Here is a 13,258-nt window from a genome sequence, read left to right on the forward strand (position 1 = left end):
TGCTATTTTAAGCTGCGAAGTTTTTAGTCATCTGTTATGGGGCAATGGAAAACAGATACCTGGGGACTTCCCTGGTGGTCCAGTTGTTAAGACTTTATGTTTCCAATGCAGGGGGTGTGGATTGAATCCCTGGTTGAGGAACTAACATCCCACATGACTTGGGGCCAAAAAAAGCATAAAACAGAAACAAGATGATAACCAATTCAAACAGTCTTATGGACTCTGTGGGAGAGGGAGAGGGTGGGAAGATTTGGGAGAATGGCATTGAAACATGTAAAATATCATGTATGAAACGAGATGCCAGTCCAGGTTCGATGCACGATACTGGATGCTTGGGGCTAGTGCACTGGGACGACCCAGAGAGATGGTATGGGGAGGGAGGAGGGAGAAGGGTTCAGGATGGGGAATACATGTATACCTGTGATGGATTCATTTTGATATTTGGCAAAACTAATACAATTATGTAAAGTTTAAAAATAAAATAAAATTAAAAAAAAAAATTTTAAAAAAAGGAAAAGAGGGCTTCCTTAGTGGCTCAGTGGTAAAGAACCTGCCAGCCAAGCAGGCGACAGGGGTTCCATCCTTGATCTGGGAAGATCCCACATAGCGCAGAGCAGCTAAGCCCATGCGCCACAATAATAAGCCATGCTGAGTCTGTGCTCTGGAGCCCAGGAGCCACAACTACTGAGGCCACATGACACAACGACTGAAGCCCCTGTGCCCTAGAGCCTGCGCTCTGCAACAAGAGAAGCCGTCACAATGAGAAACCAGCATCAGCCCAACCAGACGGTAGCCGATAGTCTTCACAGCAACAAAGACCCAGCAGAGCCAAAAATAAATGTAAATAAATAAATTTTTTGAGAACGAAAACACACACCTGTTGTAGAGAGCTGATTGGTGGCCCTCCCCCCAAAAAAGGACATATGCACATGGAACCTGGGAACGTGAGCTTATTTGGATGAAAGAGCCTTTACAATGGTGATGACAGGAATGATCTCAGTATGTGATCATTCCAGATGAAGGTGGACCCTAAATCCAATGACTGAGTTCACAGAAGAGAAGACAGACACAGACGAGAAGCCACATGGAGGGATTGAAATGACACGGCTACAAGCTGGCAGATTGGCCTGAGACAGATTCTCCCTCAAGGCCTCTGGAGGGAACCAAGTCCGCCCACACCTGATCTCAGACTTCTCCCTCCAGAACAGGGAAAGAATGCATTTCCATTGCTGTTAGCCCGCCCTCCCCCGACCCCAGTTCTTGGCCCTTTGTTATGGCAGCCCCATGAAAGCCATACCCTTGTAAGTGCACCAAGCAGCAGTGCCCAGGGAAGAAAGTGACGGAGTTCCAGAGTCCAGGCTTGATCCTAAGGAAAAGGAAGGCTTTGAACACAGAGGAGATGCGTGAAAGAATACAGAGGATGGGCTGTGTCCATCTGAGGAGCAGTGTTAGCTCTGGTGACTTTTGTGTGCAGAAGGCTGAGGGGACATTGAAGAGCTGAGACTGATTCTGCTGCTGGTGTGGGCCTCTATGATGAGGGCTGCAGGGAGGCCGCCCAGTGGCTTTAAGCAGCTGAGGGCAAGATGCGAGTGGCATGTGCCAAGGATCCCTCTGCTGCTGGGCAGAGAAGGGTTTGGAGGAGACCAACCTGGATGCTGGGAGAGCCAGAGGGGACAGTCCCCATTGTTCAGAGGACAGAGCAAAAGGGAAGGAAATGGGAAAGAGGACACTCGAGGATGGAGCCAGTGAGACCAAGAGAAGGTAAGGCTGGCAGAAGAGACAAAATCAAAGTGAACACAGAGCCTCTCTGCGACCAAAGAAGGGTCTCAGTTTCACAATGAGGTAGACTTTGCTCCATGCTCAATAACCCAAAGAAAGTGGGAAGCGCAACCACAGCAGAAAACCAGAGTGTGCCCCTGGCCCCCCAACTGTTTGAATCATCAGGTGGTCTTCAATGGACTGACCAATCCATCAACTTGTCCCTCTTAGGTGACTGCAGTGACCCTTCCCTCTGTAGGCTGATTCTGAGCTCATTAGACCCCCAGCTGGGCCAGGGCCTTTCCAGTTCTTCTCAGTTTCTGAATAAGCATATTGGAATTCTAGGTACAAGGGACTCAGCTGTTACAGGAGTTGAGTCTTCTAGGCCAGTTTCGCACGTCTTACATTCCTTTTGGATTGCGCTGAAAATCCCCGGCAGACTGTAGAATTTTCCAGAGAGGGCAGGCTCTGCCCCAGTGTGCTCCCAAGGCTTCTGCACCTCTTGTAACTGCTCAGACCCCTGTAGCCAAGGCCAGTGAACCTGTGGTGGCCCCTGGGAGATGTCCACATTCTAACCCCTGGAGCCTGTGGATGGAGCACTTTGCAGACATGCTTGAGCTCAGGACCTTGAGATGGGGAGAAGACTCTGGGTGATCTGGGTGCACCTTAACTGCAATCTTCTGCATCCTTATAAAAAGGATCTGAACAACAGAAGTGAGAAGGCACTGTGATGGCAGCAGAGAGAGAGTTGAAACTGCTCTCCTGCTGGCACTGACGATGGAAGGAACCACAAGCCGAGGAGTGCAGGAGTTTCTCCAGAGGCTGGAAAAGATCATGAAGTGGATTCTCCCCTAGAGCCTCCAGAGGGAGCACAGCCTCGCTGACACCTTGATTTTGACCCAATGAAATTGAGTTTGTTTTTCTGATGCCCACCCCCACCCACCAGCCGACTGTATAAACTCCTTGGGCACAGGCTCCTCCTCAAGTCCTGAGAGGGGCGCTAGCAATATTGTAGCTGTAATTTTATGTTCTTTCCCTTGTAGCTCAGCTGGTAAAGAATCCGCCTGCAATGCAGGAGACCTGAGTTTGATCCCTGGGTTGAGAAGATCCCCTTGACAAGGGAAAGGCTACCCAATCCAGTATTCTGGCGTGGAGAATTCCATGGGGTCACAAAGAGTCAGACACAACTGAGCGACTTTCATGTTTCACGTTTCTTAAAGACGACAGCCCTCCAAATTGCATGAGCTTTAAGCCCTGCAAACATTGGATCCACTTGTGGACAAGCACCCACTGGTACTTGGAATGAAACCCTCATAAATGGCTCACTGAGGTTGGCAGAATTCCTCCTCTGAGCCCTCTTCTGCATGAGGCCTCAATCTTGGCTGAGAAAGACTTGAACAAAACACTGACATAGTTTTGAACAGCTTGAATCTGCCTCCCTGGGATGACTCTAGCCTCCTTAAAGTGCCTGCCTGAGAAAACTCAAGGCTGGCCAAAGAACTTGCAGTTTTCTCCAGCCTGTGCCTAAAGATGGGTCTTATTTCCCAGCCTGTTTGGGAGGGCAGGAGCCTAACTTTGAGAAGTACCAGTTAGAGAACCCATGCAGGTTTCATGTGGATCAGCCTCTCCTTAAAATGCCCAGTCCACTCTGTATGGATTGGAGTTGCATTGAGTTCATGCTGGGCTCTTTTCCCCACTGCAGTAGTAGATGATTAATTAGCATCTGTTCTTTTGCCGCTTCAACTAGGGTTAGGCTTTGATTTTCTCTGACCAACCCCAAGTCCCATCCCCTGGGGTATCCTCCCTGTGCGATGCTCCAGCCTCCAAAGTTGATGGGCCACCATGCCCATCACTGGGTTATGTTCTAGGTCACAGGTGACTTCAAGAAAGAGAAATTATCCCCAGTAGACCTGACCTAATCCCATGAACCCCTTAAATCTGGGCCCAGCAGCCAGAGATCAGGAAGTTAAAGATTCAAAGCACAAAAGGGATTCAAGAAGAAGGAAATTCTCCTGCTGGCTTTGGAGATGGAGGAGGCCTTGGCGAGCTGAGAGCAGTTCCCAGCTGATAGCCAGTGAGGGAACAGGGACCTCATTCCTATAGCCACAAGGAGCTGAACATGCCAATGGCTTTGATGAGACTGCAGAGTAGAAGGCAGCCTGGTAGTTGTAATTTTATGTTCTTTATGCACCTCCAATGCAACTTGAGAACCCAGCTACATCATTCCTAGAACTTCTGACTGATAGGGCTGTGAGCTGAAAAGTAGGTGGTATTGGTGAAGGCCACTGAGTTTGTGGTAATTTGTTACACAGCCATAGCTAACTAATACACTTGTCACTCATGATGTGGCACCTAGCTGAAACACATGCCTGCAGCAGGCTAACATTCAAGAGAAGGGTCGCTGCTCCTTCTCTTCCTGTAGATTGTAGAACAAAAGTCACTTTCTCGGGGCAAGTTTTCTGCCCTTCTCCTCCTAGACTATATTTGGACGCTGTTCTGTACTCAGGGAACCTGGCACTTTCCTACACAGCTCTTTGTCTCCATTTGTAAGTGGCCATTTAACTATGAGGTGACTTTCCCATGTCTGGGTTTTGACATCCATGAGGGCAGGGAGCTGTGTCTCAGCAGCTAGCAGGCCCACAGTTAGTGCTCAATAAATGGGATGGATCAGCAGCCACATGGGAGGCAGGGGTGTTGAGGAGGTGGTCAGGGGCAGCCCCTGTCTTCCAGGCAGTGAAGAATAGGAGCCCGGAAGGGGCTGGGCTTGTGTTCTCTCCCATCAATGTCACAAGAGGGGGTGGTGGGGAGGACAAAATGAGGAGGTATGGGCCCAGTGAGGGCACTTGGCTGTTGCGGGGAGGGGTGGGCAGACCCAGAGTGTGCCCACAAGAGCAGAGAACCAAGGGGGCGAGGGGTGCAGACAACAGGGATAGTTGAGACGCATTTGACTGGAAGGATCAGACTGTATACACAGGCGGAGGCATGCAGGTACATGGAGTGACTCTGAAGGGCAAAAAAGATGGGGGGACAGGAGTGTAAGATGACAGCCCCTGGAGGCACACCTCGGCTGAAGCAGGAGGTGAAGGAGAGGAGGGTGAGGGCTAGAGGAGGCCATGGCAGAGGGGCTGGGGAGGAACCTGAGGGAGAGTGTGGAGGGCAGTGCAGGGTAGGGGTGCGAGGCCCAGGGACCTGGCACTGTAGCACCAACCAGCAAGAGTGGCAGGTGAGGCTGGTGGTTTCAGCTGTAGCCAAGATTTCCAAATGGACCTCGGGGGTCCAGGTGGAGATTGTAGGGCCCAAAGGTAGCTCTCACTGTCCCTTATCAAACTCTGGGTTCCCAGGTCAGCCAGAGTGGTTGCTCCATGGATGTGCGTGACCTAAAACAGCACCTACTGTGTGTAGGCCAAGGGCTAGGAGCTGGGGTGTTTGGTGGTGGCAACGTATTCCCTGGTCTGACAGAGCTCATTGTCATGAAAGGGCAATGGGCATCTCTCCAGGAAGGAAGTGGGGTCATGATGTAACGGTTATGGCGAAGGGAGCCTTAGTTTGGGTCACAAGTACCACACAAGGCCTTGGCACATGAGTCCCACTTCCAAGGAACCCCCTTTCCTGCCCCTTGCTGCCGGTCCTTCAGGTGACAGATTCAAGGTCACCTGCTCAGAGCACCTTCCTTGAATCCCCCTGCCCCTGCCCTATTCATCTCTATCCTGTCTGTTCGCTTTGGAGCACTCCGCCCTGTCCATTCTTTTCCAGCATGTGAATGGGACCTTCCATGAGCGTCCAGGTCCCTGAGCCCATCCTCTGGGCTCTCAGGTACTCCAGAACCCAGGCTGGTGCAGGCCAAGCCTTGGTGAGTGCTGGCAGACTAAGTGTAGGGAGGGGTTGTAAAGATGAAATGAGGTGAGGGGTGGAAAAATGCCCAGCGTCGCATCTGCTAGAAAGTGCTTTTGGCATTTCCTTGAACTGTGAGATCCGAGCGGAATGTCAGTTTCAGAAAGTTGGTAACCACAGCAGTGGAGTTGAGAGTGTTTCCCATCAGGCAGGCTTTGATCACTTGACCACGTGGCTCCAGAGGTTGCCTCCAGCCCTTCCTGGGCACCCCTGTCCTGAGTCACGGGAATCCCTAAGTTAGAACACATCTTTCCATCAGCAGAGCTGCTGATCAAGGACAGATCTTGTCGCCCCTGGCCACCCTCCCAGCCTCTGCCCCTGGAGCTCTGCTTACTGACTGAGCACCAGTTCAAGGCATCAGGCAGAACCCTTGGCCCCAGAAGCCCAGAGGAGGCCCGTCTCACAGTCTTTCTTTCCTGGAGCTACAGCTTGGGGCCCGCCACCCTCTACATTTCACATCGTCTTCACAAACACGTCCTGCATTAGATACCAGAGAAATGGCCACCCCCTCATGCACCCTAACTTGAATCAGGGCCAAGGGAGGCCCCATGACATTTGAGGGCTGCAGGGAACATATATTTTTGAAGACTCACTAACCCAGCATGGTTACCTGTGTGTTCTTACTGATCATGATGGATGGGAAGCCACCCAGGACCTGGCATTACACTTTGTGTTTCCTTTTGTCCTGGTGGCCTTTTTTAAAAATGTCGCTTCTCACTGTTTACAATAGCTATGACATGGAAGCAACCAAGATGTCCATCAGCAGACGAATGGATAAGAAAGCTGTGGTACATATACACAATGGAATATTACTCAGCTAGTAAAAAAAATGCATTTGAATCAGTTCTAATGAGGTGGATGAAACTGGAGCCTATTATACAGAGTGAAGTAAGTCAGAAAGAAAAACACCAATACAATATTAATGCATATATATGGAATTTAGAAAGATGATGACCCTATATGCAACACAGCAAAAGAGATACAGATGTAAATAACAGACTTTTGGACTCTGTTGGGAGAAGGCAAGGGTGGGATGATTTGAGAGAATAGCACTGAAACATGTATATTACCATATGTGAAATAGATCACCAGTCCAGGCTCAATGCATGAGACAGGGTGCTCAGGGCTGGTGCACTGGGATGACCCTGAGGCATGGGATGGGGAGGGAGGTGGGAAGGGAGTTCAAGATGGGGGACACATGTACACTCATGGCTGATTCATGTGAATGTATGGCAAAAAACACTACAACATTGTAATTAGCCTTCAATTAAAATAAATTAATTAATTTTTTAAAAATGTCATTGCTGTGGGAACCCATTACCCAAGTTCAAACACATGGCACTGCCTTGGGATAGACACCAGGAGGGATGTGAAGCTGCCATCCCAAGTTCTGACATCAAGAGCAGCAGTAAGAGGGTGTGAAGTCCACCCCCTCCCCTCTACCAGCCCTCCCAATGTGGACCACACATGCACACACACACTCCAGTCGCCAAGCCCTCCCTGACTGTGACCAGGCAGTCTTCTGGCCCTCCTTGCTGCTCGTATTCTCTTTCCACCATTATCTCCCAGAGGCCAACATCCAGTCCCCTCCATGGGGCCAAGGGTAGCACAGGGGGCATACCCAGATAGTGCAAGGTGGCATTCACTTTCTTGAAGACCACAGCCCATGGGCTTATGAGGCCCTATGGCCCTGGAGCTGAGCTGAGACCCACTGACTGCGTGGTAGTCCCAGCCCCATGCTTACCAAATCAGAGAGGGCCGTGCTACCCCATTCAGATTTCAGGAAGCCAGAGATGACACCCAGGAGGTAGGAGGCAACTGACATTTGGCCTTGGGCCTAGAAATTAGAAACATGATCAAATCTTAAGCTATAAGGTTTTGTTCCACAACCTCCTTTCATCAGAGCTGTTCTATCTGAGACCCACCCGTGGCAGGTGGCCACCTGGCTCCCACAGTGAGCCTGACTTGGAGCACACAGAGCTTGTTTACAAAGGGCAGAATGGCTTGTGTGTGTTTGCAGACTGAACTAAGCTCCCACAGGAAGGTCAGGTAGGATGGTCCTCTTGTGACACATGGCTTTATCAGTGGCACCATGTGCCTGGGGGCTTCCCTGATGGCTCAGTCAGTAAAGAATCCATCTGCAATACAGAAGACCTGGGTTCAATGCCTGGGTCAGGAAGATCCCCCAGAGAAGAAAATGGCAACCCGCTCCATATTCTGGTCTGAAAAATCCCACAGACAGAGGAGCCTGGAGGGCTCCAGTCCATGGAGGTGCAAGAGTCAGACCCCACTTAGCAACTAAATCACTACCACCATGTGCCTGGCTGGCTCTGTGTGGCAAATTACTTATGTCAAACTTACGATGGACTCTGTGCCTCTTAAGGACATGAGTTCCAGACTCCACTGGGATTAAAGCCTATTTCATGATGCAGAATCACCATGTCCCGGTGACAAGGAAGCTCGGCAGGCAGAGCCCTAGCAGGCTGCATGTGGTTTTCCTCGTAAATCCCATCTCCCGTGTCAGATGAGTAGTCTGCTGTTGCCGTGGTGAATTGGTATTATACTGTGACCTTGATTCTGAGCAAAAATGTACGTTGCCTTGACCGTGATTACACAAAACTGGTTGTCTAGGAAACAGCACAGTTCCAAGAACAGGAAGGGCTAGATCATTTGGGACTTTGACTGGAAGCCACACAGGGTTACCTTGTATCCAGGGGCATCTCAGCTTTCCTCAGGGGGCCTCTCGTCCTCGTGTTTCTATATGTGACACAGAGAGAGGGAAGGGGGCAGGGAGCAACACAGAGGCAGACAGAAAAGGGGGAGAGCTAGCCTGCCTCTGCCCCCCAGGAAGTTTCAAGCCACTAGAAGCCTCTCCAGCTGTGGATACAAGTGAAGGGGCTTGCAGCGCCCTCTCCCATCTCTGACTGGGATGCTGCTGGAGAGGGGAGTGACGTTCCTCAATGCTTTTGGCCTCCTGCCTATTTGCTATCACTCGACAGAGCTTCAGAGCTGGGAAGGTCACCCCAGGCTCTGGGACATTACTGCTTCCCATCGAGGGTGTCTGGTTCCACCTGTGAGAAGCTCACACACACACACACACACATATACACACACACAGCACACCCAGCACACCCAGGGCAGATGGATGTAGCTGAACTGCACATGGTCTCAGAGATGTCTTCCCAGGGCAGCTGTGAAAGCTGCCTTGACCTAGAAAGAAGCCTTGGAGGAGGGCTGCTACCCACCTGTGGGAACAGATGCCAGTGTGGCAGGGGAGGCAGTTTCCAGCTGGGCACACTGAGTGAGAACCCAGCAGAGGCTGCCCATGGGGGGCATGGCCTCCTCCACCCCAGCACCTTCCCCTCTTCCAACCCAACCAAGGAACAGCCCAGGTTAGGAGCACATCCCCCGCCCCTGGGTACACACACATGCTGATCACGAACCCCCATCAGTGCCCAGGCTGAAAACCTCTCCCTCATCCTTGACTCCTCTTCTTCCTCAACCAGGAGCCCACGCCCCTCTCCAGGCAGTCAGGAATTCCTGTTCTCTCAGCCCCTCCTTGGATCCCCCGGTCCAGCCATCCCTCCCTCTCCACTCTCCCTGACAATGACTCCCGGCCCAGGTCCCATCCTCCATCACCTGACAACTGCACACAGGACAGGTACCATCAATACTTCTCAAATACATAACTGAGGAGGCCTCGCTTTACTGAGATATCCACTTTATGGCTGTAGTCCAGAACCAAACCTGAGACATCTCTGAGGTGTGCCTGTTCTACACTAATTTGACTGGGGGCAAAGAAAAAGAAATGGCAAGACCCTTTAACTTGTACTAAATGCTTCTTTCGAAGGAGTATTAGTTCCTAAAAGATCTCACAAAAGTTAAAGAGTAAAATTCTGAAGAATGCTAAGTTTTCTGAGATATTTGAAGGATTATGTTTAATGGTATCTTCCAACACAGTATCCAATGACTCTTGGCTCTAACAGATGAAGAAATCATTTCACCATCTTCCTCCTGCCCTCTCGGTTCTCCACTTCTGGTTTTGGTTAGATTATTACTTTTACATCGTCAAGGTTTCAAAAATTTGCATTCTGTCCTATAGTAGGACAATGATTAATGCATAATTCCACAATTATGGAATATTAGTTCTGCATATAGATGGATTAAGTGATCAGGATAGTTCCTTCCATCTCCAAGGTCTTGATTTCAGTTTATCTTTTAGTTGGCTAGCCTTTGTTGTTCAGTGGTAATTTCAACTTTCTGCTTTTAGACTTGAAGGAAAAGTTGGACAAATGGAGCATTCTCAGAGCAAACTGCCTGTTCCTCAAAAGTTTAGAAAACTTTCCCCACTGGCATCCAGCATTGAGAATTGATTACGAGATGTCTAAGGCCAGCGTGACTTCTCCCAGGAAGATATTCTTCTCTTGATTGTTCTCTTTTCTAGAAAACCCATTATATATGTACTTCATCTCCTTTGCTGCCTCCCAGACTATCGTCTGCTCTGCAATCTTCTCCTCTCTCGCATTTTATATTGTGTGACTTCTTCAAGCCTTAATGCTATGTCCCCACATTGTCACTATGTATGTGGTCACTTTGGTCACACTGACTTGAATTGCTCTCACTGTGGCTTTCATCTCAGCAATATTTTTATTTTTTCTTTCCATTCTTTTCTGAACTCTGCTACCTTTCTTTCATTTCCTTCTGCTTTCTAATCATCCCTTCTTTGAACTCTACATCTCTTCTTCAAATTTTATTTTGAGAAATCATGTTTTCTGAAACTTCTTTGAGTTTTGGCGGGGGTTGTTTTCTGTTTTTGTCTAGAGTCTCCCTATATTTTTCAGGTATTAATGATTCCCTTTATGATGTGCTTTTCTTCTATTTGCTCCCATTCCTTTCCTCCTCTTATTATTTTTGTAATTGGTGCTGTTTCCATGTTATGAATAGGACTCATGTTGGGCTGTGAATGCCCTGGCTTTTGCCAACATGTCCACATCATCTCCCTGGGTCTCTATAGTGACATTCCATGGCTTCAGTGCTCTGTGTCCTTAATTTTCCTTGATCTAACAAGACCTTCCAGATTGACCCTGGACTTTGGGGCAGTCTGATTCCTCCTCCACTTCTGAGAAGGCATTGCTGGCCCCGTTTGCTCCCTACACCTGTGCAGACATAGCAGTGTTTGGCTGGAGAGCTTCCTAATTTAATGCCTGGGGATGTAGCTGTTCTTCTCTTTGAAGCCAGGCTAGCCTATCATTTTTCTGTGAAACTAGGTGGAGGGGTGGGAACCCAATGTTTGGAAGAATTTCCTTTCTTAGGTCGTATCTACCACAGGCAGCTAAGACTCAGGCAGGAGCACAAAGCACCTGGTTCCACCAGCTCCCTGACTCTGGACTGGGGAGGAGCCCAGGCTGGAAAGGCCTCGCCTATCCAAGCTGAGAGCTTCTCTGTGGGGAAGAATATGGGTGGAGACGACTGTCCGCCTGCCCTGCCCTCTGCCAGCCATCATACTTGTGAGATCACATGCAATGTGTCTGTTAACATCACACTAGGTCACTGGGAGATGTGTCATGGCCAGGAGACAGCCCTCAGCTGGCTGCCTCTCAGGGGCCCCAGGAGGGAGCTGAAGACAAGCACAGAAGGAGATGTCAGCTCTCTAAACACAGCTGGATGTGGAGAATGGGCTCTAGCCCTTTGATGAGCAAGTTGAGACTCTTAGGAAGTTCCAAGTCTGAGCAGTTCCTTAAACTTGGACCCAGGGCATTAGGTGGCAGACTTTCTCAGCCACCCAAAAAGAAGTTAAAGAAAAAGTAGCCAGAAGTAACTGCTGAAAGGCAAAGACAGACTGCAAGTTGCCCAGGAAGACAGAGCAGAGCAAGGTGCAACAAAGAGCCAGCAAGCCTGTGGTCAACCCTGACCTGGGACCCTAAAGAGCAGGGCATTCTGGGAAAACTAGTTGCAGTTCAGCCCAGGGGACATGGTACACTTGACAAGTGCTGTCTCCCCATTATAGATGCCTCACTGTTTTCTCCGGGCTTCCCTCATAGCTCAGTTGGTAAAGAATCTGCCTGCAATGCAGGAGACCCTGGTTCAATTCCTGGGTTGGGAAGATCCACTGGAGAAGGGACAGGCTACCCACTCCAGTATTCTTGGGCTTCCCTTGTGGCTCAGCTGGTAAAGAATCTGCCTGCAATGCGGGAGACCTGGGTTCAATCCCTGGGTTGGGAAGATCCCCTGGAGAAGGGAACGGCTACCCACTCCAGTATTCTGGCCTGGAGAATTTCATGGACTATTCAGTCCATGGGGTCGCAAAGAGTCAGACACAACTGAGCGACTTTCACTTTCCTTTCACTTTCACTGTTTCCTCCACCCCTCTCCACTGCTCCTCTATACGAACCTGCAAACATTGGCCTTCTACCTCAGAAGCACATGTGTGCACTCGGGTCCCCAAGGCCCCCCTCCCCAGCCCTGAGGGCACCTGTCTCCATGGGCACCAGAGGGCAGGACTGAGTGGGAGGATCACTGCAGGGAAACTGCTGGGGCCCAGCCTCTTGGGGACCCAGCGGAGAAGCGTCGCCCTGCAGCTGTGGCAAGATTCTCGGGCGGCCCAAGATGGCAGAATGCACCAGACGTCAAGATTGGCAGTTTACATGAAGATGATGGACACGGTCTCCAGCCTGAAGCCTTCTGAAAGCCAGGGCTTTGGGGCCTGCCAGACGGCCACCAGGACACAGGTTCACAAGGTCCCTCCACGCCACCCTGAGCCCAGATTCCTGCTCACCTGGAAGTCGTTGGCTCCCTGCGGGACCTGGCTGCTGGCTGAGTCCCTGGAGCCCTGCTCTGGTGAACTTGTCCCTTAAAGCCCAGCGTGGCTACTGAGATGTGTCCACAGAGCAAGACTAAGGCCCCCACACCAAGGCCCCTGTGGAGGAGCTGCTCAAGGCCAGTTCTTCAGTGCCCCCAAGGGTCAGATACCAAGTTGCACCCACCCCCAAGCATCCACTCATAGCTGAGTCTCAGGGGCTATTGGCTGAATACTGTCTCCCCCTCTGCACACAGGGACTGGACTGGGACTGAGATGGGCCAGGGGACTGCAGGGGGCACCAGCAGGATCTCCACGGGGCTTAGGGAGGGTGTCCACACGGTGAGCTGCCACCCCTTGCCAGCAGAGCTGTGGACATGGCCCTTCCCACTAGAAAGGGTGTGTCAGGGAGTGGCATGCCACCCAGCAGGCCTCCACCAGCTGCCCCAGGTCCCGGCAGGGCCAGAAGGGGCTATGCCAACGTGGGCTTGGACTGCAAGGCAAATGAAGGGCGGAGGGAGACAGAGAGGGAAATGTGAAAGGCGATGTCAAGGTCTGTAGAGATGTCTCTGGCCACCCCATTTGAGACTTGAGTAAAGTACCCGAAGCTTTGGGGAATGGGGACGGTGGCACACTGGGGACAGGGGCTCCCCCTACAGCCAGTCTGCTTGGCACCCTCAGTTGGCTGGAGTCAGCTGACATCTTCTTCCTCCAGCTCACAGGGAAGATGGAAGCCAGTGGAAGTCTCAAGCTCCAGTCAGCAAAGGTGATGTGGCCTGAGAAATAAGCCCTTCCATGCCCACACTCGCTCAC

This window comes from Bos taurus, chromosome X, assembly GCF_002263795.3.
Source record: "Bos taurus isolate L1 Dominette 01449 registration number 42190680 breed Hereford chromosome X, ARS-UCD2.0, whole genome shotgun sequence".
Taxonomy (NCBI): Eukaryota; Metazoa; Chordata; class Mammalia; order Artiodactyla; family Bovidae; genus Bos; species Bos taurus.